General features: G+C 42.6%; 1 long non-coding RNA gene across 1 annotated transcript; it reads right to left on the bottom strand.

Moving 5' to 3' along the window:
• Positions 1-1836: 1836 nt before the first annotated feature.
• Positions 1837-6360, bottom strand: LOC109368168. Its single transcript, XR_002115928.1, has 3 exons — positions 3780-6360; positions 2073-2199; positions 1837-1956 (listed from the first exon to the last, which is right to left on the bottom strand). It is a non-coding gene; the product is annotated as an uncharacterized LOC109368168 (long non-coding RNA).
• Positions 6361-7060: the final 700 nt, after the last annotated feature.

Genomic DNA, 7060 nt, shown 5'->3' with positions numbered 1-7060 from the left:
CTTACAGCTTCTTTTTGGGAATTTATTGTCATGGCATTGTACAGAAAATGCCTGGCAGAGTGGGAAAGCTTGCAAAATGAAGTGAAATAACTGCAGCTACTTCCGGCTTGTGGCCAAAAAGCTGCTTTTAGCAAATGCTTTAAAAACAAGGGGCTCAGCCACCAATTATTGCTGCAGTGCAGGCAAAGTATGCATGCATATAACTTGTAGATACTGGCCTGCTGCTGGGAATTGTACCAACTACTGTCTGTTGCCTTGCTTTGCAACAGCATCTCATGGCAATGCACATTTCTATCTTACTTTTCTTCATGACCAAAAATACTGTTCCAAGCTGAACACCTTTTTTAATTCCTGAGACAGGGGAAAACGTTCTCATTGTTTTATTGAAGTAATCTTGATTCAGATATAGATAAAACTAAATTACACAAAATCGAATTTAGTGTTGTTTATGAATGCAATACTTTTCCTACTTTGGAGATAGAGCAAGGAGCGAAAGTATTTCCCAGCACTGATGGTTGTCTGCAACCTCACAGCGTTAAGCCTCCCTGCACCGTTGCTTTTCCTATAGTAAGCATCTAGCAGGGAAACCACCTCCCCTTTCCACAAGCCAAGGCATACGTCCCATGCCGGCCTGCTCAGCCCCCATGGAGCTGAGCCTGGATGCCAGAGTTCACCTCTTTGGAGGCAGAAGACATTAATCAAGGCAGCAGGATTAGATGAGAAGGACTCTGTTGGCACAGCTTTTCGTCTTGCGCTCCTTCCCAAGGCAGCGGGAGGATCCGTCTGACACAAGAGCCCCAATTCTATTTTTTGTTTTTTTCCCCTTCCCTGGGAAAAGTAGAAACAAGAGGAAAAGAGACAGAGAGGGATCATTATGGCTAATTCCCTTTTAAATATCCAGGCCAATTCAGATAATGTTATAGCAAGGGCCATATTGAAACAATTTTTAAATAACCTTTCCCTCTTCTGCACAACCTTATCACTGTTTTCCCTACACAGGGAAACAAAACTCACACCAAGGCTTCAAGCAGTGCACAGGGCTTGCAATGTGCTCCAACAGCAGCTCCCTTGAACGTACTCCCCAAGTGAAGGGCTCTGCTTCACCTTTTAAGGCACAGCTTTGTAGTTGTGTGCTACATGGTTTGAAAAAATGTTCTTAAAAACCACACTGCTGGCAAAAAACCACATGAAGTGAAATCATCTCTTTAAAATGTATTTTTAAACAGTTTTTGAACAGTTCCCTCACACAGTGGAGCTCATTGAGTATACAAATAGCCAGCTGTAAATAACTGGGAGACTCAGAGCTGCAGAGCAGATCAAATACTCAAAGGAAGTGTATATTCAAAGTCTCAGTTTCAGTAGGTACATTTCAAGAACCAAGGGAGTAGGAAAGAACCAGAACCAGCTTTGTGATATCAATAGCCCAATGCAGCTGTTGACTTCTGGAAGTCTAGTTCAAATCCACTCCACAGTGTGAACATCTCCAAGTACTTCACTGTAGCAACAAGCGGAGGGCGAGATGGGCACTGAATTCCTGAATGATGGTGGCTGTGGAGAGAGCCCAGGAGAGCAGGAGGAATGAGGCATCCGTGTAACCTGCCACGTGAGAAAGGCCTACGGGAGCAAGGAATTTCACCCCAGCAAAGTGCAGAGGAGATCTAGAAAATCTCTCGAAGATACAGTAAAGAAGGCAGGGACCAATTAAGCTCATTAATCCACAAGGCCAGAAGAACGAGTAACAGGGTTTGAATTACAGAAGTGCTACGGTGATAACAATGCTGCAAAATGTTCTCCCTTACAAGGAGCGAGAAGAGAAAGCGTAGTCAGGGAACTGGATTGAAATAAATAGGGGCTGATTTATTGACTGATTCCATCCAGGTTTCCATTGTGTCTTCAGCTTTTTCACCACTAATGGAGGTTTCAGGAGGATCAATGAACTGCTGTTGATGCAGGGTCCTAGCATGCAAGTTATAGCAGAAAGAATTATTGAACTTATATCACATGTTCTACTCCCATGTAACTGCAACTGCATCAGTATACAAGAAAGGAAGACAATAGACAAAATCACTTACATTTTCTTTACAGTAAAGACCTTTTAGGAAAAGCAAGTCACCTGATAGCTTGTGCATGGACTATTCACAAATATTTCCTAAAAAGGTAGCATCATCTGGGATTATTAGATAATTTTGATTCTCTGAACTAGAAGACAAAAGAACAAATGTTTAAGAAAAGTTTAAATGAGAGTTTAAAATGTTTAATTCTTCTATATGAAATAAAAAACGTTTTGCTTTGCTCAGCATGAAATGCTCCTTTGGGCCACTTGTAAAAGCAGCCTATTAAGCATCAGGCTGAAGTCCCAGAGAGGAAGGAGCCAGCTTTTTCATTCAACAGCTCTACTCTGTTGGAGTACTGAAGGAGAAGAGTGTTCAATACTTCTCTTTCCAGAAGCCATTGTTGGGGAGCACCTCATCTGCCAGGCTACAGCATCCCAAAGCAATGGAAGCTTTATTTTATCTAATCTACTTTCTATACTTATATTTACATCTTTCACTTGAGATGAGTTGTTCTACCTTTGAAGTCAGTATTTTCCCGTCCTAATGACACGTGTTTATTTGCCACCCCTTATGATTAAGTGATGTGTCAATGTCCCATGCAAAGAGCAGTGTCAGCAGAGAGAACTGCTGGAGACCCCACCTAGAAACACAAAAGGCAACTGTGTCAGAGCCATGCCAAGGACAAGCAGATCATAACCTTCTCAGGCAGCTGTGAAAATTGAGCTTGGGTTCAATTAATCCTATAACGGTATTGAAATTGTTCAAAAAACTGGAAGATCCAGCTGCAATTAGTTGGTAATATTAGTGAAATGTCAGGGATGCTATTTTTTTCCCCAACAATTGAAAATCAGCAAAAGTAAGGAATATCACAGTTTGATATCATCAAAGAAGGTTACACATGCAACTTGGAGAAAATAGTGCTTCTTTTAAAGAGGATAATTAATCCTTGGATTAGGAATTGAATAGGTACGTGGTAGAGCTTCAGTCACCTGTAGCCTTTAAGTCACGATTGCTCATCTTTCCAAAATACGGGCTGTAATTTGAGCAAAAGATAAGAGCATAATGCCTGTATTATTAGATAAGTTTGATGACTTGTGCTAGGCAGGTCAGACTACATACCCATTGTGTCCTACTAGAGCCTTAACATCCTCAATATCAGATTAAATGAGAGTGAAGAAGGGACAATGACAAGCCCTACTCTTAGCACTGTGTTTGCAGCATTAGATGTGTCACACTGAGGGTTATGCAGGAGAAGGAACCCACTGGAAAAGCTAGTTCTGGTTTCACTTATATACTGAATTGATTGAAAGCAAGTCTATGAGCGATTGCTCACTTTACATTCATTCCCAGAACTCTCACTTTTGATTTAGCTCCAGTGACTTTGAACAAGTTTGAGCTCCCTTGAAACAGAGCATGCAGAGATAAGAACATCTATGCACAGACTCACACTTCAATTGCAATGTGAATTAAAACCTGACTTGTTCCACTCCAAGGCTGGATGCAAACAAAATCACTCGAGGCACTGTGGAGCACTGACTGGCATACAACTTAATTGCTAATCACCACTGACAGCCCGTTGGCTCACTAGGCCTCAACACAACATGCAACCTGCCAACTAGAAGTGAGTCAGCAACAAATAAAGTTACAGACTCTGGGACTTCAGCTGATTCCAGCCTGCCTGTGGGGATGACAAAAAGAGGAATTTTCAAACCCTTGATCTCTTACAAAGCTGGTTACAACCAGGCCCGGTGGAAAAGGAACTTGGGCCAAGTGCTCCATGTTGTGGCCCCAAACTCAGCCGGTTATTACGAAATGCCATTCTTTGTTATGCAGCTGGTGTTCCAGAGCATTGCCAGTCCTGAGTTTACTGGTACTGTCTGGCTAAATTTGATTGCCCTGCAGTCACTTGATTCTATTTCATGGCCAATTTGTTCTACTGGTCTGGTGCATGGCAGAGGCTGTCTTGGCTGCTTTATGTGGTGGTAACCAGCAGAGATCTGCTGGCTCAAACCAGAGTGACTCAGCAGAGAAGCTGGCTTTGAACGAATGAACCTGACTCATCTTCCAGTTACCAATGGTCCAGGAAATACCCTGCACCATCAAGGCCTTTTCACAAAATACGCTGTCCTCAGTTTCATTCTTAGAAAATCATTCACACTCAAGCACTAAAACAAGATGGGTTAATCTCCTAGAAAGTGAGATTACAGCATTGCATGGAGAGTTCAGCGGGCCAGGAGCACATTCCCCCATGGACATACAGGGACTTGCTGGCAGGTAAAAGGATGACAGCCCAGCTGGTGAGTGCACCAGGGAATATCCTTCAGGGAGGGGTACAAGGCCCCAGCAGATGCCAGGAAGGGGTCAGGCTGACTTCTAGCAGAGGACAATGTTACTACTCTTGGCTCCACCCAGTCCAAGAGGCCCTCAGCTGGAGCTGAGGAGCAGAGGTCCTACAGTGCCCAAGAATCTCCCACATACAGCAGGAATTCCTGACTCATTCCAGAGAACTGCAATTACTCTCCAGCAAAGGGAAAACACACAAAAAAGATGTTTCTCTGAGGGAAAGGAATGATCAATGAAACCATCGCTTATGCAGTGCAGCTACTTGATCTTGTGGGATATCGATGTACAGTCCTTTGTGGGTTAGTATAAAGAACCAGCACTGTCATGTTTCCAAGATAAAACTATTCAGGAGTGAATTTCCCGTTCCTTTAAGACATAAAAAAACCCCTTGACAGCAACTTCTGAGTACATCCTATTCTTCTTTCCTCCTCAGAATCATGATAGAAAAACAGTTTATTGATCTCTGCTAAGAAATCAAATGTTGTTACAACTCCGAAGGGTGTCCAGTTACAGAGAAAATCGGTGGTAATTGGAAGCTTCATGCAGACCTCATGTGACCCTGCTCATTCCGGAACAGAAAACTGTTTTTGTCTAACTTCGAAAGAAACCAGACAAGCCCTGTAAGGTTACTTATAATCCTGACACCACTCTCAGAATTGCCATATGCTGGGAACATGCTTTCTTGCCTATCTACAATATATATCTGAAGGACTTTGTTACAGCCCCGATATTTGGCATATCTTAAGCCTATTTAGAACATCAACACCATCAATCACTTGGTATGGGGCCGAGCAGCTGGATGAACCTTGGCTATCATGCAAAGGCTATTTGTCATCTGGGCAAGTCTGTTTGGCGTACAACACTCCAGTCCCAGAACAATTTTCCCTCTCCAAAAATATTCTCTTTGATTCAGGAAACACGTGATTAATAATGAACAAGGGCTTAAAGATGGAGGTCAAGGCTGAAGTCTTAACCAAACAAGTGTACTGCTTACTAACGTTTGACTCAGTCTTCAAATATTCCCTTGAAGAGCACTTTCGGTGGAGAAACCCAAGGTTGTTTTCAAGTAACAGAAGATCCAAGAGTCCTGAGTGGCTGTGGCCACAACAGAGGTTTTCCCCAACCTTGATGATGTTCTTACAAATCAGTAGCTAAACATCAAATCTATAACAGCAACCTACATCTTAGGACAAGCCATGCACAATTAAATTCCCATTCTCTCTAACACGAGCGATACTTGGCACATCTAACATATAGGCAATTAGCTCTCTCTTTAAAATAAGAAATATTAGCTAAAGTATCTTAACCATCTGTGTGAGCCAAAATAAGAGCAGGGGAGTTTACATAAACAGTTTCAGCATGCTTAAGAAGCATGCAGCTAATGATTTATTTTTTTAAGCCTCAACAATAGGGGATATAAGCAAGTGCTTCATCACTTGTGTCTCTTTGCTGTTAATGAAAGACTAGTAATTAGTGGGTGACTAAACTTCAGAAGTACATGTTACTTCTGTACATGGGGTTATAAAAGACAGATTCTCCCCAGCCATCTGCAGAGCCAGAAGAAAATGGGAGGAGAAAGATATTTTGAAAGTTTGCCTTATCAGTTAGTGCATTCTATTCACACTTCCAGCCCTGCTTCTTAGCCCCTCTCCATCACTTATCTCTCCCCATCTTCTCCATATTTGTCATTTTTCTAATCTTGTTTAGAGTGTAAATATGCAGGAAATTTGTGTGTCCTGGCATTTTTAAAATCAGATCCCAATAGAGTACAGTGCAAGCCAACATCTGACTCACTGTGGGGTTTGCTTGGTAGGAAGCACATGCCATGCTTCTGTTACAGGGACGACCCTATTAAGGAATGACAATGCATGTAAACCCCAAATTTGTTAGTGCTCATTGTTACTAAAGCAGGGTGAGTGACCTTGTCATATTTAACAGCTTTGAGCAGACACAGCAGTGTAGATCCTGAGGGAAAAAAAAGAAAATTTCCACTAGTGATGTAATAACATACCCAGATAATTAGCCCCTTTCCCGTTTCCAACGGCTTGAATAACTCAGTAGTCCAGCTGGCAGACTCATGGCACTGCACCCATGCAGTCAGCATTTGTACAAACAGAAGGCAAAACAAAAATCAGAGCTGTCTGTCTCACCTCCAGCCCAGGGCAGCATTTGGAGGGCAGCGTGGCTCCAACCAGTGGCACCGCCACCTCAGGCTTCCCGCAGGCTCAAAGGCTTCAAACAGCAGCAAGAAGTGACCCAACAATACGCAAAAGATGCACATTTTAGCTGCTTTTCAAATGGAGCTGAAAACTCTAGGGACTGAGGAGTGAAATACCTTGTTTACTGCTAAATTCCTGATTCATGTAACTAAGCAACACAGCACTAGGGCTCCAGAAAATGGAAGCAAAATTAGTTTTTTAACAATGCCACATTACCTTTGTACATCTTGTTCCAACTCTCCCTCAGGGTCTTACATGAATGAATCAGAAAATTGCTCCCTTATGCGAGGCTTGTGTCTGCACCTGCATTAAATTCATGTCAGAGAGGGGTGGAGGAGGCGATGTCGGGAGCGCCAATAGGATGGCACATCCGGATTGCAGCGCTTGGTTTGTCCAGCACAACAATTGCCTTTAATAGCTTTTTGAGGCACGACAAGAAATGAG

This window comes from Meleagris gallopavo, chromosome 6 (assembly GCF_000146605.3).
Source record: "Meleagris gallopavo isolate NT-WF06-2002-E0010 breed Aviagen turkey brand Nicholas breeding stock chromosome 6, Turkey_5.1, whole genome shotgun sequence".
NCBI classification, from domain to species: domain Eukaryota; kingdom Metazoa; phylum Chordata; class Aves; order Galliformes; family Phasianidae; genus Meleagris; species Meleagris gallopavo.
This window is presented reverse-complemented; position numbering and strand designations above follow the sequence as displayed.